The sequence below is a fragment of the Schistocerca piceifrons genome, chromosome 4 (assembly GCF_021461385.2).
Source record: "Schistocerca piceifrons isolate TAMUIC-IGC-003096 chromosome 4, iqSchPice1.1, whole genome shotgun sequence".
Lineage (NCBI taxonomy): Eukaryota > Metazoa > Arthropoda > Insecta > Orthoptera > Acrididae > Schistocerca > Schistocerca piceifrons.
The window spans coordinates 380097792-380124356 of NC_060141.1; positions in this window are offsets into that span (position 1 = coordinate 380097792).

Genomic DNA, 26565 nt, shown 5'->3' on the forward strand with positions numbered 1-26565 from the left:
AAGTTGCAATATGCACCTCCTGAAGGAGGGAAACGTCAACATCCACAGCATACGCTATGTTATGGAGTAACGGTATTGACATAGTTTGCAAAGCTGCCATTGATAGGAAGGTTGGCGATGCAAGCTCAGTCTGGAACTGCGCAACCGCTACGATCGCAGGTTCGAATCCTGCCCAGGGCATGCATGTGTGTGATGTCCTTAGGTTAGTTAATTTTAATTAGTTCTAAGTTCTAGGCGACTGATGACATCAGAACTTAAGCCGCATAGTGCTCAGAGCCATTTGAACCATTTTTTGGGCGATGCAAACAGGGAGGAATCACGGGGATCTCTCGTTAGGAGCCCGTGGAAGAGCACATCACTGTGATGAGGAGAGGGCGACCTGAATCCCCAAGGGGGTTCCATCGCTCTGCAAACCTCCAGAACGTCCATTCTCAGAATCGACGTCGTCCACTAGGGAAACATACGTCTCACCCGGTTCAGCGGAATACTATCAGAGGTGCACCCATAGACAGTGTCGGACACAGAGAAGGGGCAACCACATCAGACGCAGCCGGAGCAATTTGGTGTTCGTAGGTGGATGCTGACCGGAAGCTGAGGTGCGGATGGACGTCGCGTCGTCCGTTTCCAGGGCGTCGGATGACAGCGCATCATCAGTATGAGGGTTGTCGTCTTGTGCACACAACCGATGGAGGCAGTCGTTCTTACGGGTGCGGGGCTGTCTCACCCGTTTCCTCAGCGACTGTTACTTCCTAATGAGTTATTCCGTGTCGGACGGCGGACGGCTATCGTCCGACATGTGGCCAGACGGCAGAAAAGCGGATGTCCGAGAGCTGTGGGGTCGGGGCAGACGGCTTGCTTCTGCTGACAGCTATCTTCTGTTGGTATTGCGGTGCAGGAGACACAGGTAAAACGACCCCCGCATCACCGAAAGGAGTCGACACCAGTACGGACTGATTCAGAGAGGGCGCCGTAATGTTTATAGGCGACCACCACAACGTCCGACGGGACCTCAAACGGTAGTGGGGAAACCCTCAACGTTCGGAGACCAAATCGAGCATGATCAACCGTGACACAACAGCCGTCAGAGTATCGGAACTTGAGATCATTAGCATGTGGTTGGACAACGTCGGCGCACTCTCTTCATTTGCCAATTTTATGTACGTAGTGACGCAAGGTGATTGAAAGAGGTGGGAAATTTTGGAAATTGTGTTGCTAGCCGTTGGCTATTGGTAGTACTGAACAACGTATGCCAGTCTGTCAAAGATACCTTGTCATTAGTTATCATGAGTGCTTGTAGTGGAGCAGAACGCTCATTTGCGATCGAAGCGTTTTACAAGAAGGCAGACAGTGTGGAGAGGGCACGTATGGAATTCCACCGCCAATGCAATACGCCACAATCGTGTTCCATCAGCACATGCAGTCAAAATATGGATACTTAATTTCGAGGAAACTGGTTCAGCAATGAAAAGGAAACCTCCAGTTCGTGTGCGCACCGTTCATACACCAGACAATATCCAAGATGTTCGGGATGCTGTCATACGAAGTCCACGTCGGTCAATCCGCCGTCACACAGCATCTTTGCGGTTGAATAGTTCAAATGTTCGAAGTTTGTTACAAAAGGACTTGCAATGACTTCTATAAAAGTTGCATATCGTCCAGGAACTCAAACCCAACGATTATTTTATGCGATGACAATTTGTGGATTAATGTTTCAAAAGACACACGAGGACGAAAAGTTTAATAACAACCATATTAGAAAAATAGCGAGATGGCTACAAGCTCATTTTATATAGCAAACATACTGACAAAATGTTTAAGAAGGTAATAAGAAATACTAGCGATATGGATGAATGTGACCACTGCATAAAGTATACATATTAATGGAAGGTCACAGGTTGGTTACAAGTGGTTGTTCTAGCTAAAATTGTAGTGTAAACTTAAAGTTTTTGGCTCTCAGTGGCCGTTTGACATAAATGCTTACACAAACTCCCAATAAAATGTCATTAAAATTAGAATGCTGGCTCTCAGTGGACTTGTTTATGCAACACTGTGACAGAACTACTTGAGAAAACCTAACAGGGGAAATCAAGAATTGAATGACTCCAAGTGGCCTTTTACTTGGAATACATGCACAAACAACTGTAGAGGGAATATCAATCAGAGCCACCAAGTAGCCTTCCTACATACATAAATGCTGGCCTTATGTCTATAAAATGAGAGGGGCTCCAAGTGGCCTAGTACATGAAATTGATGCAAATCTTCATATCTAAAACAGTTGAATAGAACATTTCAGGCAGATGCGCCAAGTTGCTTTCTTACTTACATAAATTCTGATCTTAGTAGCTATAAAATGTTACAGAGTTTATATTTCTGGCTCAAAGTGGCAAAGTTTTGTGAAGGAATAATTGATGACCTTAATAACTAAAAGGTGACAAAAATGTTCTTTGAAGCTCACATTGACCTAGTTCTACATGAAATAAATGCTGATCTTAATTGTTAATGTCACAGAAAACATCTTCCTGGCTCAATGTGGCCTAGATTTACATAAACATCAAAGCTAACTTAGCATAGCTTTCTACAAGAACAAAGTTATTTAAAACTATGGCTCTGTATGAGTACATATTAGACAAATAGAATCATAAAGACACAATAGTTATATGTTGTGTAGCACCTTGGGGCTTCATAAAACTATCTGTTAAATGATCTATATCCCTAACAATGCGAATATCTACAGGGAAGGAAATGGGGTGATTGATAAAGGCAGTGCACTTTATCTGTAAGGACGATGATTGATTAACAGTCGATCGTCATTCGTCTTGAGTCAAGAACTTCTGTGGCCAAAGCAAAGAAAAATGTGTCTACCGTATATGCAAGCATAAAGACAGGAGTACTAAGGCCAATAAACCTTAGTGACCAGATAAATGTAACATACTACAAGCAATGAAAGGACAAAAAATGCAAATATGAGGGTGAACTGTAGAAATAATGGAACCTGTAAATGTGATTATTAACATGGAAACAAAAAAGGCAGTCATGCATGCTAACGTAAGAGGGCAGTATCATAACCAATCTCATAAGGAATGGTGATGTTTTTAGGTGTAAAGTTTCTATGACGAGTGTGCCACAAACACCTCCAATTATGTGGCACAAGGTAAGACAGATTTTCCTAGAAAGGACACATATTTACACAAAATATATAATAAAATCATAGAATATCATTATACAACTCATGAATATGTCAATATAATCCTCATTATTGGAGTGCTGTTTAGAGCATTAAAACAACAATATTCCATCAATACTCCAAAAAACTGGTGCCGCTCAGGGTATGAACACTCATATAACAACACTCTTATACCTAACACAAGACGCAGAAAACATCCTTAATCCTAAATATTTGTAGGTAATCTGCCTGGTTTACCCAGTACACTAAGAGGAAAATGTTTTTAAAGGCCTGCCAGGATACAGTGTGAGAAGTGTCAACGGTGTTTAGTTTCATAAAAGTTGGTTATGTCACGCTTTCTACGTACTGCATTTCTTGCACTTTCTTGAGCTTCTATTAATGAGCATAATATCTCGTTTGAAAACAATGGGACTTTGGTACATTGGTTCTGCAAAATATACAAAATGGATGAGAACATGTAATGGACATGAGTGACAGGGTACATTGATTTCTTAAATCTACATAGGTGAAAGCAAGTAAACTAGTGACATAAAGTACAAGTGATACAGTCAATTAGAGCATAAGACTAGGCTTAAATGAAACATGGCAACATTATAAAGTGCAATGAGTGACTAACCTAAGAAAAGATGTAATGATAATTCATTAGACAATAGCATAAATTTCAGCATACTATTCTAAAAAAGTAGCACATTACATGGTATCAGTAAAGACAAAATAGCATCAGAAAGAAATGATCATAAAATATATAGAGGCTATATCCAAAAAGCACACGTTCTTATTATATGAAGTATATGAGTTGCAGTTTGCAGCGGTCAGACCAGCCAAGGAATGTTATGCACTGGACACGTCATAATAAATGGTGTCTCTTTCAGTTGTTATTTTCATGCACATGCTTATGAAAAATGAAAACGTGCAAGGCCTAAACTTACCGTAAGAGAACCGACGTGCAAGATTTTCCCTGACCGATACGTCGCCACCTAATAAAATGCTGAATACTTAAGGAATCGTGGAAACAAGGTACCAATAGAACTTGTATAAGCATGGGAAATGCATCAGGTAAAAATATCTGTGTTATCTCATATTATGTACACTCATATGTTAATCAGAATAAGTGTACATAAAAAACTGGCAAGATAAATACGCATATCTGTATAAAATTTGGCAATTATCATACTTCCTGAAAAACATGTGTGTTGAAAAAAAAATTATACGAAGCTGCAATGTGTTAACAAAAATATATATAAATAGCAGTAGCGTGCTGCCTTCAGAATGCAAGACGTCGAACTGACGAAATAATTTATGTCGTCAAGATTGGTGCATATCTGTAGCGTAAATAATGTAGCTAGTTACACAATAATTTCGTAGAATAAGTACTGTAAAAGATTCTTCTGAAATTCTTGCTGTTGAAATAAGCATGCGTACAATTTCATTCATAATCGCGTCCGTTTCTTGGTGCCAAAGCTTACCTTATTAGTATTTCAGTAATTTTCATTATTGCTATATGATGGAAATAGAGCTTCAGTACATATTCAGGTGACGCATAGCTACAAAAGAGGTAAGAAATTGACAGATTCGGTGTATCAGTGTTAAAATCGTGTGTAACCTCACAGTCCGGGAAAGCAAAATCAAATGTTTCAAATGGCTCTAAGCACTATGGGACTCAACAACTGAGGTCATCAGTCCCCTAGACTTAGACCTACTTAAACCTAACTAACCAAAGGACATCACACACATCCATGTCCGAGGCAGGATTCGATCCTGCGACCATAGCAGCAGCGTGGTTCCGGACTGAAGCGCCTAGAACTGTTCTGCCATAGCGGCCGGCAAAGCCAACTCTTATAAAAAGTAATTTACGAGATGGCAGAATCTGATATGTTGCATTTACATAGCGCAGTATAAGTGATCTAGCTCTGTGTTTGGCTTGGTATAATAGTTTTGAGATGAATGTAGATGTACTTAGTTTTGGAAACCGCTGTTTTCAAATAAGTCTGCTTGAGACTTTGGTGCTGGTGGCATTTTACTCTGGTTATTTAGTTTCTTACCGATTTGCTGCTGATAACTTTGCTATTAATGTCGTAGAATCTGTGCACTACCGTTAAATTGGCTTTGCGAGTTGTAGGAAGTAGGTTCGACGGGTGTAGGCTCGATATATGTGGAGAGTTATGTTGTGTTCGGCGCAGCACCACCTTGCTTTAAAATTAGCTGTGGTGTGCCGCCTCAGTCGAATATATACAGTCGCAACACTCACTGCTGTGAAAGTTATTGCCATTTGACAGTGAAAGTGACACTAGCGCCCCTAGCAGCCAGAAAGCTCGCCTTCCTCTGACAGCAGATAAGACGTAAAAATAACGTTGATTTTTAATTCGTTTAGTATGTAACTAACAAAATATTTAGTATATTTTTGCGTCACAAGTGTTTGGAGAACAGCAAGAGACATAAATGATCGTGAAATATAAGTAAACAGAGCATGAACTATTGAGTGAAGTGACATAAGCTGCAACATATTCTTGAAGAAATAATTAAGAAGTAGCATACAATCGCACTTACTCCATTGAAAATAGGAGAATACACACTGTATATCCCACATATGAAGTATATAGATGCTCTTCCTTGTGTAAAAATGAAGCGACACGTCCCCTCACAATTGGAGGTAGCTACACTGCGTGTGTTCATTAAATTGCTTAAAGCACAATCATTGAATGCAGCACAAAACTGTCATGGTGATGGGTTGTTACAAAAACCACCTTCATGCCTTATCATTGAGAAAACGTTTTCCAGTGGATCTTGATTAATTTTGTGTGTTAATAAATATAGCTTGTTCCGTCCGAAACGTCATCAACAAAAGTGTTCAAAGCGCTTGTGTTACCCAGAAGACCTTTAACACACTTAATCCTAGATGAAAAATCTTTTCCATCAACATCTACAAATTTCCATGAGTGTATCCATGGATTCAGTGTCTTTAATAGTTCCAAATGTCTTGAGGCACTTGTAATGCAGTTCCAAATGTCTTGAGGCACTTGTAATGCAGTTCCTAAAGGGTACAGGCCCTTTAACACTATATGCATTAAATATGTCAAAAATATTGCTTACTTTTTGGCAAAAATCTGCAGTAGCAGATGATGATATGGTGCCACAAGTAACCAGTGTCTCAATGCCTGCTGCTACTGTATTAGTCAACACACGAACTGCAGTATTTACGTTCATTTTTGAAAATGCTGGCAGTTGGACAGCTCTTAGTGAGCTTGGGGGCCGACTTGTACTTCCTTTCACAATCACTTGAGTACTACTCCTATTGGTCCTTTGGAGAAATAATATACTAATGGCTGTTGAAAATTTGAGAAGATGCCGTTAATCATTATAACTAATGCAGTATTGGCAACCACAGATGTACGTATGAAACCCATGTCTTCAAATCCAATAACACGATCTCTAGACCCGTCATATATAAATATTTTCCATTAGTGACATCTCATCCATAGACAACAATTATATCAGTTTCTGGTAACTGCTGCACTTTCTGCTTTAAAGGATAAAATATGTTATAATTTATCCCACAATGTAATTGTGTATTTTCCACATATCTATGTAAGGTACATACTGATGGAAGGCTAAAGCAGTGTGATAAAAATCTGTATGGCTGAGTACTATAATACAACAAATTAAGTGCAAATAATTTAGTTTCATATTTCTATCTCGCACCACGTGTTCCATTCAATGGTATACTGATTTGGCTTATCAATAAATCGAGAGCATCTTTTTTCAAGTACTTTGAACCAATACTTTTTAAAATGAACTTATCCTTTCGTACTTGGGTCCTGTGACGTTGTGGCTGCAGTTTATTCTTACGATGGGCACTTTCCTTGTCACGTAGTAATTTTGTACGAAGTCTAATGATTTGCACGTTTTTACATTTCACACCATTTTCCAACACGCGAATAATTTCACGTAATCTAAGCATTTCATCTTCAAAAGATGTCTGTGTTGCAGATTCCGTTGTTAATGATTTTATATATGTCTCTCGTGTAGCAACACTTCTGGTAGCTGTTTCTTCTGTGTCAGGAGACAGTTTTATTGATTTTGCCGTAGCACTTTAACGTTTGTATGGCCATTTTCTCTTCATCGTCACTAGCTGTGGCTCATTCGGCACGTCAAATAACGTAGGAACTGCATTCCATACCAATGTCTTCTTTTCCGCGCTCATGAACTGGTTTGACTCGAAATGTAACTATTGTGCAAATAACGGACATCTTTCTGCAGCAGGTTGTGTCTTCTTCTATTTATTAACCATTTCTTGCTCCTAAAACAGAAAATCAAATTCAGTAATTCAATACAGTTTAGAAAAAAGTCGTAAATAAAGAGCGCTCTAATGTGATGTTTCATACCTCTCAGGGTCCTTACGAAACCCGAAGAATGACAAATGTGATGTCTTCTTCCTATTATTACTGCAATTGATTGCACTACATACGCTGCCTTTCGTAAAAACCATGTTAAAATGAATATAAACGGTACTGTTTACATTTACTGAATACCGTATTCAGCAGCGTAGCTTCTCCACCGCTTGGGGCGCTGTTGTCGCGGTGTATAACAAAAATCAGCGAGAGTGTCGCGACTGTATATATTAGACTGTGGTGCCGCTGTGAGGACTGACGGTATTGTTGACCGCACCACTGCTGGCTTCAAGGACGGCATGGCGCTTAGCTATTGCAGATAACATAGTCGTCTGCACGTGGCCTGTATGCTTTCAATAGACTTTACTATCGATTTAACTTGACCTTGAATAATTTGTAACGTTGGAGGAATCTCAATGGTATCAGAACTGCTTGCATTTTGAGTATGATAACTGTGCAGGGTTGGTATATCGAAATCTGTGTGTTTGTGTGTACTAAATAAACGGTGAATAGATACAAAATATTTTCTTCCCCTTGTGTAGTTTGTTGCGAAAATAATTTGGCACTGTTTGTGGCATTGTCCGAATGGACTGTCTCGTTAGATAGAACTGACTGATCGTAGATAATAAAATACTGTTCATATGAAATGACATCTGCATATATACCGGCTGCTGAATATGCTTCCTATGAAGTCGCTTGGCTTAGGCTTTTCTGTACTGGTGCTAAAAGTATTACTCTGAGTGGTTTTACAAATTTTATCTGAAATATCATCACTGTTGCTTGACAGTGTAATGTCAACTGTGCCAGAAGATAATTTTTTATATGAAAGCTGCTGTCAATTGTAGTTCTGTAACGTAATCAGAGTGAATGTGCTGTTCGTTAGAATCAGAAGCGGCTGTTGAAATAAATTCGAACTGTTGTGACCATCAATCTTATGTGCTGTGACCTCAGATTGGACCGGCGTATCGTCGGTAGTAAAACTGTTTTCTCAGAACAATATCTGCATCCGTGCTCGAATTCTGAATGTGATTTCCACGAAGTTGTTGTGTTCTATTTTCTTTAGAAATGGGCACCGTCTTCTTGCAGCTGTTAATTTTGAGTTCTGACTATAGGTTTTTATGATTATACGCAGCTGCTTTGAAAGAAATAAACGGAATGGTGATATATTGCGTGGTTTCACAGGAATCCGTAGCTATAGTAGATCGAACAGAAGTGTTGTTCGAAGAATTTTGCTTCTGAAAAAGGTCTGCTAAAAATGTCAGCGGGCTGTGGGAGGTACAGTATTAGTTGCACAGTTCAAATATTCAGTGTAGGGAACATCGTCTTGTTCTTCAAAAAATTTTGCGTTGTGACCGGTAATATTTCCCGTATGCGTCACAGAGGGAAACAAACTTTGTTAAGACTGAATGTGGCGTCTGATGTTTAATTGTTCTCATAATTAATCTGAGGGAAATAAAAGTTGTTTGTTGATGTTTGATGTTGCTGTATGAATTTAGTCTGCAAATCAATCGGTGCACAAAGGTTGACTACAGCAGAAGTGTTTGAAACGATGAACCGGAAAGCTTTGGTGTGAATAGGTCTTCATGACAAAAGGCGGCGTTGTGTGGATCATCTTTGGGTTGACAGAAAACTTCTTTATTGTTAGTGTCATCATGCTTAACATGGGGCTTGATAACTTTACTATTAACTGTTGCAGACTGCGTGGGTAGCTGAACATAGATGTCATGTGCGGCACTCCAGACGGCATTGTCGTCAGTATCAATGGAATGGAATGAAATTTCTGGCGTGAGAAACTTAGCTTTGTTATCAGATTTGCTAGGCACAATGGGTTCATTACTGTTTTCCGAAATTATCAAACTGCTATTGTTGACGTTAGCGTTGGGAGGAAAACTAACAATGCCAGGAGGCTTAAGAGAGGCCATAGTTAATTTCTCAGTAAAATTTTGATAGGTTTCACTACATTGATGTCTGATAGCATTAATGTCGTCTCTTAGAGGTTTGGTGCTGTTTGCACATTGCCTGGCTATGACTGAAATTTTATCGCAAAGACGTTTTTCTCTAGCCTTAATGTCTGTATCTACCTGTTTGAAACGTTTATCGGTCGTTTCTGTGTATGATTTAATCTCGTCCCGTATGGTGGAAAAGTGTTCACAGAACCGAGTGGTGGTGTCGACTTGTATTTCTCGTATGATGGAAAATTGTTCATCTTTTTTGTTAAATCGTTCATTGAGCTGATCAGTTTTGTTATTCTATTTAACCATAATTTGCACGAGAATTTGAAGCATCGGTTCCGCATTCTTTTCAGCTGATGCGTCGGGTGTCACCTATGTTGGGTTTTGTAGTGTAGATACATGATCTTCAACCATGGACATCGTGTTTGTTGCATTATTTGCACAATTTACATTAATGAAATCTGACCGATTTTCAAGAACACATTTAGTGCTTTCTACTATTATTTACTCTGACATTCTATTGGTAATCTGATTAATTAAGTTCAAAGCAGGTAAATCACTTATCTTATTCGTTACACAATCAAGTTTTGAATCGTGCACATCAGTCATGTGCTGATCAGCTGGGTCCGCACTACCGGAACCTACCGTCAAGTCCAATTAGTGGGTGATATTATAGTGTCAGTAATTTGCCCATTATTTGGAAAAGCGAGAAGCGGAACTCACGTTTTCTGTGGTTCTTTGCAACTGCTGCGCCGCAGAACAGTCACTATCATTCTCAACATTACAATGAAATGAATATCCCTAGATACATACAGGCGTTGATATACGTCAACGGGGACAGTTGAAAATGTGTGCCTCGACCGGGACTCGAACGCGGGATCTCCTGCATACATGGCAGACGCTCTATCCATCTGAGTCATCGAGGACACAGAGGATAGTGCGACTGCAGGGACTTACCTCTGGCACGCCTCCCGTGAGACCCACATTCACAACTTGTTGTCTGCACTATATTCATAGTGCCCCTGACCATTATACTCATTACTCGCAGTTTTACTGCCGATTCCCATAAGACTTCCTGCATTTTTTGTGGTTACGCTCAGAAGAAGAAGAAGACGATCAAATGGTCGGTGAGCCTTATATATATATATATATATACACACACACACACACACACACACACACACACATATATATATATATATATATATATATGTGTGTGTGTGTGTGTGTGTGTGTGTGTGTGTCCGAAGGAACAAATACCATCTTCATATATATTGTTAACATTGTTGTCACTAACAGGAAAATAGTCTATTTCGGTATCTTTAATTGTGAGATTACGCACTGGAACCTCAAAAATTTTTCGTGGCATCGCAAATCACATACAGGGTGCAAATCCAAAGACAAAATTTCACACTCAACTCAATGAAAAAAAGAAAAAAAGACGGAGCAGAAGAAAGCCGATGAACTTTGGAAATTTTTTTTATGCAAGTTAGTAGAGTGCTATGCGCCAAAAAAATTTAATTATTATTGCTACAGAGTGGTTGAGTGAAGAGAAAATATATACCTGACTACTTTAGTATCAAAAAATTCACATTACTAACGACTGGCAGAGCTTCACCAAGTGTAACGTTCTTAAAAGATTAGTCATGTTTGTTACAAGTGTAACGTTCTTTAAAAATATTAATTCTAACATTCTTGAAAAATAGTTTTGTGTTCTTAAAATTTCCTGTGTAATTTTTTGTTGATCAAATGGTGTGCTTCATCAGTTTTAGTGTAATGGAAAGGAAGATTAAACAACATAATCAGGAAAACCGGTATGTAATGTCTATAATGAAGTCAATCCCCCTGAAACTTAGACTCGTGAGCACCGAGTTTTATGGCCCTGTGCAGCAAACTGATAAAATTCCCTGTGCAAATAAACAATGAAATACAATTTCCTTAGCTCGAGAGTCGCAACGGATGTGATCTTGATATTCTGTTCTCTCCACAGTAAGCATACAAAGTATTCAATCTTGGCTCAGCAAACTTCAATGCCGGACGTAAAATAGCTCCATGCAAAGAATGTCACACGACATGGTAGAAGATGAGGTACTGATAACAGGATATGGTAAGACCGAATTCTTCATTTAGAAAATTATATTCAATATAAAGTTTCTCCTTCACAAAATCTGATATGAAACATTTTACATTAACTTCAAAGTCAGTGAACTTCTCAACTGTTCTACAATTCTCACTTACTAACGTAGTTAATAATACTTAGATTGTTACATGACAAAAGTTCTGACATCGTTTGACACAATATATTCCAAAATTTAACTTCCTCGCTTTAGGTTTACAAAATAGACAAAATTACAAATCGGGCATACCTGATCAACCTATACATTAAATCTGATGGAAGATACTGGGTACCTACATTCAAGGGACGATACTCTTAGAATCAGCACAATCCACATTGCGTTGCTGCATACTTAAAACTAAATATACAAAATTCCATTACCTTACAAAACTGTATTATGCTGCGTCCATAAACGAACAGCTAAATTCTCACAGCTAGCCACTAGCTTAAAGTCTTACATCGTAACTTTAACATGGTGCAACGGCAACTGCTACTGCGCTTTGCACGCCCCTGCTTAAAATCGATTATGCCACACAGGCAACACCTTTGGTTCAGTGTTGTCAAAGATACAATCTCTTCTACATGTGATAACCATTTTATGTCATTTTTCATGAAGTATATTACAAAATCGGGCTCCGCGTACAAGTGGACCCCCTCACAACTTAAAGAGCTATGAGCACTTGTTCATCTTCGCTAGTGTGAAACTCATCTCTTCTACTGAACAAATGCTCATAGCTCTTAAGGTATTTATTTTAGTGTCCTTGCTCCCTAGAGCTGTTTAACTTGTTTTAGGGTAAGGAATCTGTCCCTAAAGTTTCACGGTGTTTTTAGGACATCTTCTAAATCATAAAGTATAACAAGTTTAGAAAAAGTGATACCTATCTGTTTTGTCCTTTTAAGTAGGACGTGTAGAGTTCTCTGTGGTTATAGCTTATATTACAAATAAACTGGTCGCAAAATATAGACACTCCCATTCTTTGCTGCTCTTGTTCCTAATAACATTATTGTATTTCACTGTTGTTGCTGCACTCCAGATCGTACTGTGAACTTCATTACATCCAAAATATCACCTAATTAGCACCATTGCTAAAGCGATGTCTATCTGATTAGGAAAAAAAACACCATACTGCTTAAGATTGCTTCAATAAGTTGGAAACGTCCACGTGGTCTCCGTTATGCTTAGATCTGTGACCACCGACGACAGCGAAATTCTGTGTCACCTTGTGGGGTTGTGGGCACTTAACGTGGTAAGGAAAATATACGAGGGATATTCCACAGGTGATGTATTGCAATCCTGAACAAAACAACATCCTTTCAAAAAATTGCTACATCATGTTAATCCTCATTGTTTTTGTTAAGAATCCCCAGTTTGGAACACAATCTCTGTTCACTACGACGGCTGTACGCCACCTGTAAGGACCTGTATGCCCGCATGATAAAATACCACTGGTCGCCGGCCGCTGTGGCCGAGTGGCTCTAGGCACTTCAGTCCGGAACCGCGCTCCTGCTACTGTCGCAGATTTGAATCCTGCCTCGGGCATGGATGCGTGTGATGTCCTTAGGTTAATTAGGTTTAAGTAGTTCTAAGTCTAGGTGACTGATGATCTCAGATGTTAAGTCCCATAGTGCTTAGAGCCAGACACCACTGGTCGACGTAGGATCCAACGTCTTGCTGCTCCAATAACCTCTCCATCATCTATGTGCTGCTTCTCATAGAGTGCATCCTTCATTGGGCCAAACAGATTGAAGCAGGAATGTGGGAGATCCGATCTGTAGGCTGGGTGAGACGAATAGTCCAACGAAGTTTTGTGAGCTCTGTAACGCCGGAAATGCATATCCTCCAATTTCCATCTATTGTACTATGGATTTTTCCTCATTTTGTTACCTGAAGATATGACATTTGTGTCTTTATGTATTGTAATTGTTTTACTATTTGTATATATATATATATTTATGCATTTATGTCGATGTGTAATTGGTTTGTTTTGTAAATACTATTTGTATTTTTACGCTGGGTCTTGCCTAGGGAAAACTATGCTATCGAACGAATACATCGATAGGTCGTGTGGAGAACCAAAGTGTTTAGGATCTTTGGTAGTGTGAACTCTGCCGCGTGGAGCGCGGGCAGAAGGGAGTCTGGCTGGAGGAGGGCAGCGGAGCAGGTGTGTTGGGTGACGCTCCCACGAGTTGCCGCTCTTTCGGGGTTTGGCAGCATGTAATTGCGCTCGACTTGCTGTGATAGTTTCTGACATGGCGTCGCGGACGGGAAGCATTAGCTGGCGCACATCAAGAGCCCGTTTCGCCTGGTGACCGTGTCGAGAAGAAGGCGCGCCAACATCAAGCTTCTGCAACAGCGACGGCCGACAATGAGTGACTGTCACCACCTCCTCGATCGACGGCTTCAAACCTTCAGTCAACCAACAAGGAAGACTGGAAGCACATAAAGTTTTAGAACTGTATGGCAGACCTCAGCTTTTAAAACTGTTGTATCACAAAAATACAGCAACTTAGCATGAACCTTTGTTGCTCATAGTCCCATTTGCATTACCAAGCAGGGTCCCTTCCTTTTCTGGAATGAACCCGAGTGTCGTTGAAATTCAAACGCCAGCATTAAAGTAATATCATTCCATTTCACTGCTTTAATTTCAAAGTTCATTTAAAGTATTCATAGCTGGGTACAATATTTAGATTACACATGCAGAAATTAAGAGTGAGAGTCTTGTTACCATATTTTAGCTTACCTGTGACTGCAGCTCGGCTTGGTACGTACTAAATGTTATTATTGTTAATTGTTCAGAATCATTTAATTCAAGATCAAAGTTAAATCTCTTATTTCTAAATTGCGTAGATTCAAGTAGCTTTTGAAATGATTGTTGAGGTAGCCCAAGACTAACCGTATTTTACTGAATTTCGCAGTGCTTCAGAAACAAATTTCACTATTAATTTCAGTCACTAAATTAACTTTCAATTTTCTGGTTTTATTTATTCTTTTGCTAAATTAAGTCGGAGTGTAGCGAAATTTATTACTTCTGACAAACTTTCAGTTTTCACACAACACGTGTCAACCTTCAGTTGCCACGCTTTTAGTGCTAATTATATGTGCAATAACCTTTCTTTTTCAGTTACTGTAGTAGTTGTCCATAGGACTGGCGACTGTAATTTTCCCCAAATCTCAAATATCTACTTAATGCCAATTAATTGTTAACGTGACGACCACACATTTACTTTCTTTATTAATTTCACCCTTTTCTCAAAATTAATTTCCACCAATTTCATTTGCATTTTTCCTTTCATTTAGATGTAACCCTTTCCTCCCTCTTTACCGACCGATTAATTTCGGTGACGATTGCTTTTCCCAAATTTCCATTAGGTACACGCGGTTTAATTTTTCACTGTCATTAAGGTCGATAAGTGAGCGGGGAGGTTACACGTGGCGACCTGGTGACAAGACAATCTTCAGATTTGAGGTTGTTCCGGACACGAATTTTGTATTGTTCAAATCTCGTAACAAAGTACTGGTTACGAACAGGCCGTTACGTCAGCGAGAATAAGTAGTTGGAGTAATCCTAATTATATTTGAGATTTGGCATTTATATTGAAAATTATTAAAATGAGTGAAGGCAACAATTACCGAAATTTGGTAGACTTGGATACGGAACAATCGGTCGAACAGTTGGAAACGCGCACCGCAGTACCCATTGTTCAGCGACAGGCGGCTAGCATGAAAGACGCGACCGCCGAAACGCAACAAAGAGCAGAAATGGAATTCCAAACTTTAGAAAATATTTCGGAATCGGAAGTGATAATCAAATCTGAACCCCTTGATGACGAATACGGAGGGACAATTAAAGAGGCACCCGCTACGGAAGTAAAACCGCTGGTTTCCGGGAATTTAGCTGATTTATTGAATGTTTTGATTAACGAAATCAAGGCTCAGTCTAGCAAGATAGAAACTCAATCGGCAGAAATTAAAGCTCAGGCTGCCAAGCAAGAAGCTCAGTCTGAAAAAATTGAACGGAAGCTAGGCAATCAGAACAAAGCTGTTAATGTTGTTAACAACAATGTTGGAGTTGCTAACACAAAAGCTGATAAAATCAAAGAAGATATTGTTGTGATTAATAACGAAATCGGCAATCTTAAACAGGGAATGATAGGCGTTCAGGCGGAAATTGCGAGCATAAATACTCGTTTTTATTCCGAAATTAGCAGAATCGAGAAAAGTGTAGGACAAGCAGTTGCTCCGATCATCGAGAATAAGGTGACGCAACAAATTCAATTAGTGAAAAAAGAGGATCAACAGAAGGTGGAAACTTTAAAGGCTTTAGTATCCGAAGTAGATACCAAAGTGAGGAAGCAGGCTAATACCTGCGAAGAGAAAAAGAGGGAAGTGGAAATGCTTGCGACAACCACTTGCCAAGTAATTACGAGAGTTTCGGAATTAGAAAAGAAACTTGACGAAAAACAGAGCTATGTGCCAATCTGTGCACATAGTTCGGAATTGTTGACGAAAGAGGAGCGGTTCGACCCCTTGAAAAAAGGCGGTATACACACAACGGATTTCATTAAAAATTGTGAAAGAGTTTTACCCAGATCATGGACTAATGAGAGAAAAATTAATGCGGCTATTGACGTGTGGGCTGGTGATGCCAAGCGTTGGGGCTTAAACCTCAACATTACGAACCTGACTTTTGACGAGTTTAAAAATTTGTTTCTGGCTGAATACTGGTCAGAGCAAAAACAACAAAGTATCTGGCACGAATTGGTCGTATCGAGGCCTTTCGATGCGAATTCGCGCGGCTCGATGAAGGAGTTTTGTGAGGGCTGGATCCGCAAGTTGGAATATTTGCGTGATCGCCGCACGGAATCCGAAATAGTCTGGGAACTCTACAAGAAGCCTCCAGATGATACAAAACACTACGTAGGAAGCAATTACAGGACAATCAATGATTTCCTGGAAAGAGTTGAGGACGAGGACAATTGGCGCAATAATCGCGACAGTGGTAGAGGCCGTGGTAACACCAACGGGTACCACAGCAACCACAACAACGGTAACTATGGGAATAATGCATACCGCAATCTTGGCAGCAATAACAATAGTGGTTCCGGCCGTAATGACAATCGGTTCAATGCAAATAATAACAGGAATGATGGAAACCAGTATCATACTAGCGTGATACGGGCTTCGCAGAATAGTAATAACGCCGGAGGGTGTGATCAGCCGCCTCAGCAGCATCCAGGGAGCGTATCTGCTGGGACGAGACAGGGAAACCATTAGCCGCGCCGGTGAGGGGCCGATCGGGCGTGGAGAAATTTTGGCGGCCCAATAACAGTAGAAAACCGAGGTGTCGTCGTTATGAAAATTCCGTATGGAATAATCAACGGGGTGAGAGTGTGCCAGTGTTAGGAGAAAGGAGTGCGCCCACAAGTAGTAGATGAGCTGTAGACACGACAGTAGAAAATACATTCACTGTCAGTGAGAACAATTTAAGTTGTGTTCCGGAAATCGATTATAAAGTGGCAGCTGTAACACCCACAGCGGAACTGGAGATTGAGTTTAAGAATGATTCGCAAGTGTTGAGAGAAGGTCAGATGTCGGATAATACGTCTGTCATCGAGCGAGGGGATGCAGAGAGGGATGAGGTCTGGTTAAGGCAGTTCGGTCGCTTATACGGCGAACTAAGAGATTATAGGGGCCTGTACGGGAGAAGTGTTTATGGGGAGCGCGGGCAGGATTTGCCGCGTCTCGTCCAGCAGGAAGATAGTATTTGCGAAGTGATAGAAAGTTCTGGCCCTAACCGGCAGACTTTACCAGAAATAGTTGATGTTAATGGGGAGCACGGGCAAGATTCGTCGTGTTTCGTCTCGCAGGAGTTGGATGTTGAAGTAGTAACGGAAAGTTCTGGCCCTAACCGGCAGACCTTACCGAAAGTTATAGAAAAAGTCCTCCTCGGGCATGGGTGTGTGTGTTTGTCCTTAGGATGATTTAGGTTAAATAGTGTATAAGCTTAGGGACTGATGACCTTAGCAGTTAAGTCCCATAAGGTTTCACACACATTTGAACTGGAGTGTACAAGTTGAAAGGGCGCCACAGCGGCCCTGCAGCTGCGACAAGAGCCGGCCGCGGTCGCACCAGCCCTGGGCGGCCCTGACTCCCGGCCAAGGCTATGCTCTCTCTCCTCTCCAGTTCCGCTCTGGTCTGCTCTGATGCCTATCATTGTCTCGCCTTTGTTCTCCTACCGCCCTGCCCCTCCAAATTACTCATAATCATCTCGTTATTCCCACTTAATAGCGCGGGATCGCTCGCTCTGACAGGCGAGACGCGCCTTGGGCCGAACTGCTATATCTGACGCCTGTGTCACGTGCCGCATTGTATCTCCAGCAGGCCTGATTACAGCGTGCCGCAATTAAAGCAAGCGCGTCACTGCCCTTCCGCTCATTAAGCGTGGCAGAGTTCTCCGATCGTTTCCGATGTGATTCTTATCTTCAGTATAATCTATCGAATGCTTGCACAAGTAGCTACATCCACAGGGGCGGTCCAAGAACATATTTCCCCACAAGCCACAGCTCATTCGACGCCCCCCCCCCCCCGCCCCCAAACCGTCACTCATAGGTAGTCCTTCCGGTGTAAAACCTTTAACAATAAGTTTAAATCTAAAGATCAGGTGCCTCAATCTGTAAAAACGGGGCCCTTGTAGGATAGCTGTCTTGTACGTATCTCTGTCTGTCCAACTGTGAAGAAACATTTTTCCCAGGAACGGAGAAACGTATCAAGTTAAAAATTATGTAATATATTAAAGTCTTTGGCTCCCAGAACGTAAAAATTTTTAGCGTCTGAATCACTTCAGTCAAAAGATACGGTCATATATGTCCCTTATTCTGTTACTTGCCGCGCCGGGTATCCGCGCAGTCTTGGGCGTCTTGTCAGAGTCCTCGCAGCTCCGCCCCGTCGGAGTTTCGAGTCCTCTCTCGGGCATGGCTCTGTGTGTGTTATTCTTAGGGTAAGTTAGTTTAAGTTAGATTAAGTAGTGCGTAAGGGACCGATGGCCTCAGCAGTTTGGTCCCATAAGACGTTACCACAAATTTCCAATTTTTATACTCGAAAACTCACTCATCAAAACCAATAAAGTACTTCCCGTTGACTTAGAATCATAAAATTTGACAAGAAGCAATGATTTACAGTACAAGTAAAGGAAAAAATTTCACAATTTTTAATTGTATCACACGAGAAAATATATTTTTTGTCATTTTTTATCCGTTTGTTTCTCTGTGCGTCACGTAAGACCTCATTTTCTCCATAACACGTTGGCTTATCAAATTCAGATTTATGTCACATATTTAAATCTGCGGTCCCTTGACGGTGTATAAAGTTTAAGCTTGTAAGTGAACGCAATCAAAAGATTTCGTCATTCATGTCACATATTGATACTCGAAAACTCACTCATCGGAACCAAAAAGACGCGTTCCATTGGCATAGTCATGAAATTCTGCAAGAAGCAAGGTTTCACTATACAAGTAAAGTAAAAGAATCTGAAGCTTGCTACACTGTAATTATGTCACATAAAAATGTTTTGCCTATTTGAACATATATTTCATTCATGATAATAAACTAATATTACTGCAAGCTAACATAAAACTTAAATCGTAGTCATGTTTTACAAAGTAAATAAATTTTTTTCATTAAATCTTCTCTCTCCATATATATGCATATAAAATGAAGTCCTCTCCTCGATTCTTTTGGTATGTTCGGGCTAGACTGACAACTAATGTAAACATTTTTATTTGGTGGTGGAATATCTGGGACCAATATCTTGCCAGTATAGATATCGGTAACAGGCAAAAATCGTTGAGATTGTTGATTTCAAGGATGGATGAACTCTATATTTGCACTCAATTAAGTCTGTATGGACCCCTCAGTGGGCGACTACTTCTCCTACTTGGCAATTTTTTTTTTTGTTTGTTTTTGAAATAAGTACTGCATTGAGGTTCCTCTGTGGCGGAAATAAATTTCAGATCTTTTTTCAGTGCTGAGTAACAACAGAGGAAACAATTCCTTTCCCATTAAGGCAATGCTTGATACCTCTATAAGCTTGAAGTGAAGCGATTTTCTTATTCTAGGTATGGGGTATGTTATAATTAGCACTCATAACTGATACTGTGTGAGTATATGATAGGAGAAAGAAAACATTCTAGTAAACTTGGGTATAACAAGAAGCCATTTGCGAGATAACAGCGAATTTGTGGTTACGAGCCGCTACTAACATCTGTACGAAATATAGTCCTCGTTTGTAAAAATGTATTTGAAAGTTTTCGAATAACTCCCCATCTAATTGGGTACAGATTTCAACCATGGCCTACCTTATCTTGAACAACGGCGGGGAATGTGGTGCCTGCATGATGGGAAACAGGAACATTTTGCTGTTGATACAAGGCGACACCTATCGTGCCCATATCGACCAAAATGGATAGTTCGTGCACAGCCTGTACCTATACCCCAAAAGTTGCCTGAGCTCAATTATTTGTATTTTTTCTGTATTCAGTCGTCTTAAAAATGAAGCACTGTATACAGCTGAAGAACTAGAGAAGCCAACTGTACGAAAATGTCAAAGTTTACAAGATGATGGGAGAGGGGGCGTTCTAATGGATTTCGAAATTAACTGCAGAGCGTACTACGGTATTACCTCCAAATGTGAGGACGACATATGGAACACCTCCTTTAATAGGTACGAGCGTATAGTAATCTGTAACATCTAGGGCACTGAAGTAGTATTATATTTCTTGTCAAGCGATAGCTTGGGTGAGCCCAATTTGATGGCGACTTAAACACAACTTTACATTTATGATATATTTATACTAAGTAATATAATATTTCATACGGAAGTAAGTAGCATCTCGTTATACACATTCGCAGTTATCTCACAATCGACTTGTTGGTGGATCCATGATTACGCTTTCAGTTCTTCGAGTATTATCGTATACTCTCATTCGTTTCAATTGTCGCTACTTATCATTTTTCACCCTGTGTACAAATTTAGAGACCGAGTGTGTCGCTTGGGCCTTAAACCGGCTCTGGATGTCTAGTATAGTCCTATTCAAACTGCAAGCACACGCGTGGGTTAAAAAGGACGTGGAGGCTCAAAAGACCGTTAACAATCACGGAATAATGTGGACAGAGAGTTAAAAATTGGCACACGTACTTGAAATGACATAGCTTTTGTTGAAAGGCCTTCGTTCATCAACGGTATCTTTAGTCGAGGGATAATGCTGTGAACTGCACCTTACAGCTTATCAGTAAGTATGGTGAGGAATTGCCGTCAAATGTCGTCTCTTAGCATCCATAATCAGGTCGGACGATTGCGGTAGACGTAAGAGTAGAAGTAACCCACAACCAATAATCAAACGGACAGAGGTCTGGGGACACAGATACATCTCACTACAGTTCATTTAATACAAGATTCTCAAGCGGCTTCTCGACTTCTTGTTTCCAGCGTCGTCTGTTGGCTTATTTTTGCTCTCGTTTTTGGTTTCAATAAAATCCCATGTCACTTCAGGCAATGTGTGTCAAGTTTCACCTTTCTACACACATTACCCCGTCAGTTAACGCGTTTTCAAACGTTAGGGGACTTTTTGGTCACTCTGTACAGCCCCCTTTGATACGTTGGTGGCGTTGCTAAATTAGTTCTGCAGCTACGACCTTCCACATACCTTTCAGCCAACTGTCCTTCCTTGTAACAACGTGAAAGTTCCTCAGTTCCACGCCTTGTCCTGTTGAGTAAAAGTGAATCTTCTAGTACCTGGGTAAAAAATACCCTGCGCGTGCGATAAAGTGGCCACTGCCACCAACTGAACTTTGGGAACAAATTGCCGATTCGAACATGATAAAAACATGGCATCCTATGCAGAGTCTGACAGAAAAATTGATCCCATTTCAGTGAGTGATCATAACACAGATAATGCGCAAGATATACAAAGTGACAATTCAAAGGGTCTGACTGCAATGTTTCAAACAAGCTTTAAAAGAAACGATACACTTCGTGGAAAAAATCTGCTCCAACAAGAAACATTTGCCCTTACTTATCAAATCAGCTGTGAGGTCCATCACTGAAGTGGAAGAGCCTGGACAAAAGAAAGCTAAATTGTCTTCTGGTAGATGGAAGATGGGAGGTGTGTCCCCGGAAAATAGACCGGAAAATCGAAACTAGGTGCAAGACTTACTGCAAGTTAATATGTAAAGAATATTAATTTTGCGAAGAATGTATCGGAAAAGAAAAACTCTTCAGAATACAAGGTCTCTGTGAGCTTTAATTTTTGTAATTACGAGAAGCCACGGTTTATAGCTTAAACGTAAATCTTTAGAACGCTTTACTATTGTGGTGTATACACGTATATTCCTATTTCTTGAATACTTTAATGAAAATATGTGTGTTATAACTGGCGATAAAAATGTTCCAGTTTACACAGGTGGGTCATAAAAATACTCACATGTACATATGGGTTAAAGTAGTTGGTATTTGACTGCTATCGGGATGAACGGCTTCCGTCAAAAATACAAAAAATAGGCCTGGAACTGTAGGTCCCCTGTGTGTTGTGGCCATTTCCACTGCAACAAGCACTGTGTATTTGCCAGTTCTCAAGTAGGAAACTTTTAAGGTGTCAGGCAAATCCAACACCTTCCATGAAAACCCTGACATGATAAGCAAATCCAGTAGTATGTCACATAGCTCCGAATAAATCGTGACATTAAATTAACCAAAGTAATAAGAGTAACGAGTGAGCAAATGGAATACCACAGACTAACACAAGAATGCCTAAATGCATGTCATAACTTCCCACCGTGAGACAGACGCAGTTCCGAGGGAAGAAACGAGAACAGAAGCCGAGAGCAGAACCGTGTTAAGCTGGAAGGCCCTATGATAAGAGACGGACGGACACCCACGTCGCCAGCTAACCGCTAGGACCACACCACCCGCAAGATTTAGCGTGAGACTTTTTCGCGTCTCTGTTACGTCGGGACCACCCCCCAGCCAATGTTAAAAGCTAGAGCCCTCCAGAAGAACAGTATAGATGTTACGATAACACAAAAACGGCTAGACCACCCGCAAGTTTTAGCGTGAGACTTTTTCGCGTCTCTGTTACGTTAGGACCACCCCGCAACCCATGTTAAAAGATAGAGCCCTCCAGAAGAACAGTAAAGATCTTACGATAACGCTAAAAGGACCACACCAGCTGCAAGTTTTAGCGTGAGACTTTTTCCCGTCTCTGTTACGTTGCAAGCTTTAAAAACATCGGCCCACCACGAAAAGTAAACGTTTCTCATTGGATAGACAGAATTTTTGTAGGCGGAGCTTAAGGTTAACATTGAGACCCTGATTGGTCAGATGAAAACACAGCCAGATAGTTTTTTTAAACCAACTTCGGTAAATTGTAGTAAGGAGAAGTTAGAAGAGAGTGGCTTCCGAGACAGCGAGGTGAGCGGAGCTGTGCTGCCCGTCGCCCCCTGACGAACATCGACAAGGTAATGAACGCACGCGATGCCGTATAACAGCGCATAAAGCTTCACTCAGAACTGCAGAAGTCTCATCTGTTACACCCCCTTTTGGCGTAATACTAGTGTCGATCGTCAATTAAAGCTCATGGTGTTCACATTTGCCACTTGAAGTAAAAATCCGAAACGCGATGATTTTTCTGTTATATAGTTATTGAGAAGCCGCATCAGCCACTGTAATTTACGACAAGTTAGATAAGTAATTAGAGATAAATGAGGGTCACTGTAGACCATTTTGATAGTTTTCTCTTTGGTGAAACCTAATTTAAACCTAGATCATATATGTGATATGGCATAGGTCATCCTTCGATCAATTGTAGAACTTGGAAACCCATTCAGGGAATATTAGTTCACATTTTTGTTGGTTTTTACCATCCTGTATTAAAACATTTCCTTTTATCAATAGTGCAATTTATAAACGATGTTTTGTGAGTAGAATAAAATTTCCAATAGTAAACTTAACTGCTTTTTCGACGTTATTTTACCAGCTAACTAAAAATAGGAAAGCCTTGAGCCCCTTCCACTAAATTTAGTTAGTATTAAGATTCTTTTACAGGGAGTGCAGTGGAGCTGACACTGAAATCATTAAGTATTTGGTTATATCATCGCTAGTCTCACTGAATTCTACATGTCATGTGTGGTCTGGCGTCTCCTTACCAGCAACAGGTCCCAGGTTCAAACTAGTCAATTCCCTAAAAAACACGCTCAGAGCGTCGTTGCGCGAAAGTGGTAGGGAGACACGATATAGAACAAACAGACACCACGCAGAATGTTAGAATGGGCCTGGAACTGTAGGCCCCCTGTGTGTTGTGGCCATTTCCACTGCACCAAGCACTGTGTGTTTGCCAGTTCTCAAGTAGGAAACTTTTCCGAGACCGAAAACTTCGTCTATTTCAAGTGCAACTCAGCTCCGGTTACTAACTAAAGTTAAGGAGAGGAGTATTCCTTACTTCCAGATTGAATTTTCTTTTTGCAGCGGATGTGTCTTGATTTGAAACTTCCTGGCAGATTACAACTACGTGTCAGGCAGGTACTCGAACGTGGGATCTTTAGAAGGTAGGAGATGAGGTAGTGGCGAAAGTAAAGCTGCGAGGATAGGGCGACAGTTTTGCTTTAATACTTCAATCGGTAGAATTAGTACTTGCAACCGAAAGGCAAAGGTGCCGTATTCGAATGGTTCAAATGGCTCTAAGCACTATGGGACTTAACTTCTGAGGTCATCAGTCCCATAGCATTCACACAAGGTTGGCGCCGGTGGCGACACTTACAACGTGCTGACATGAGGAAAGTTTCCAACCGATTTCTCATACACAAACAGCAGTGGACTTTCGTTGCCTGGTGAAACGTTGTTGTGATGCCTCGTGTAAGGAGGAGAAATGCGTACCATCACGTTTCCGACTTTGATAAAGATCGGATTGTAGTCTATCGCGATTGCTATTTATCGTATCACGACATTGCTGCTCACGTTGTTCGAGATCCAATAACTGTTAGAAGAATATGGAATCGGTGGGTTCAGGAGGGTAATACGGAACGCCGTGCTGGATCCCAACGGCCTCGTATCACAAGCAGTCGAGATGACAGGCATCTTATCCGCATGGCTGTAACGGATCGTGCAGCCACAGCTCCATCCTTGAGGCAACAGATGGGGACGTTTGCAAGACAACAACCATCTGCAAGAACGGTTCGACGACGTCTGCAGCAGCATGGACTATCAGCTCGGAGACCATGGCTGCGGTTACCCTTGACGCTGTATCACAGACAGGAGCGCCTGCGATGGTGTAATCAACGACTAACCTGGGTGCACGAATGGCAAAACGTCATTTTTTCGGATGAATCCAGGTTCTGTTTACAGCATCATGATGGTCGCATCCGTGTTTGGCGACATCTCGGTGAACGCACATTGGAAGCGTGTATTCGTCATCGCCATACTGGCGTGTCACCCGGCGTGATGGTATGGGGTGCCATTGGTTACACGTCTCGGTCACCTCTTGTTCGCATTGACGGCACTTTGAACAGTGGACGTTACATTTCAGATGAGTTACAACCCGTGGCTCTACCTTTCATTCGCTCCCTGCGAAACCCTACATTTCAGCAGGATAATGCACGACCGCATGTTTCAGGTCCTGTACGGGCCTTTCTGGATACAGAAAATGTTCTAGTGCTGCCCTGGCCAGCACATTCTCCAAATATCTCACCAATTGAAAACGCCTGGTCAATGGTGGCCGAGCAACTGGCTCGTCACAATACGCCAGTCACTACTCTTGATGAACTGTGGTATCGTGTTGAAGCTGCATTGGCAGCTGTACCTGTACGCCCCATCCAAGCTCTGTTTGACTCAATGCCCAGGCGTATCATGGCTGTTATTACAGCCAGAGGTGGTTGTTCTGAGTACTGATTTCTCAGGATCTATGCACCCAAATTGCGAGAAAATGTAATCAAAATGATTCAAATGGCTCTGAGCACTGTGGGACTCAACTTCTGTGGTCATAAGTCTCATAGAACTTAGAACTACTTAGACCTAACTAACCTAAGGACATCACACACATCTATGCCCGAGGCAGGATTCGAACCTGCGACCGTAGGGGTCGTGCGGTTCCAGACTGTAGCGCCTTTAACCGCTCGGCCACTCCTGCCGGCAAAATGTAATCACATTTCAGTTGTAGTATATTTGTCCATTGACGACCCGTTTATCGTCTCCATTTCTTCTTGGAGTAGCAATTTTAATGGCCAGTAGTGTATTTTAACCTGTTAACTTGTTATGGTTATGGTTGCCGACTGCTTCCATTGAAACGTCCCCTTAGAAAAATTACTGACACACAATATTTTTTTGGCGCAACGTAATCTGACTTTCAAAAATCCCTACAAATGAATGGCCCTGACTAACATTACCCTATACGTTTCACAAATCACTTACGTCACAAAAATCTTCGTTACTCGAACTACTGCAATACAGCGAGCGCCACTACTTCCAGCTAAATAAAAGATTCAAACTACGGAAGGCACTAACTACTGATAGGCATAGTTAGCAAATGAAAGATTTTCATAGACAACAAACAATGTATTTACCTTAATAGTCATCAAAAGTCATAGCATATATACAGTTTTACAAATTTCAAAACTCCGCCATCTCTCTCCCCACATCCACCACTGCTGGCGGCTCACCTCCAACTGCGCAACGCTACGCGCTGTTCACATCCAGCTGCCGCTGCCCAACACTACAATGGCAGACAACAATTCAAACTAGCCACAGACTGCACACAGCACAGCCAGTGATTTTCATACAGAGCGCTACGTAACGTTGGCAATAAGAAAACATAAACAGCCTACTTACATAGCCCCCATGCACCCCACAAAAAATTTTACAGATTGTTTTGGGCAGTGGC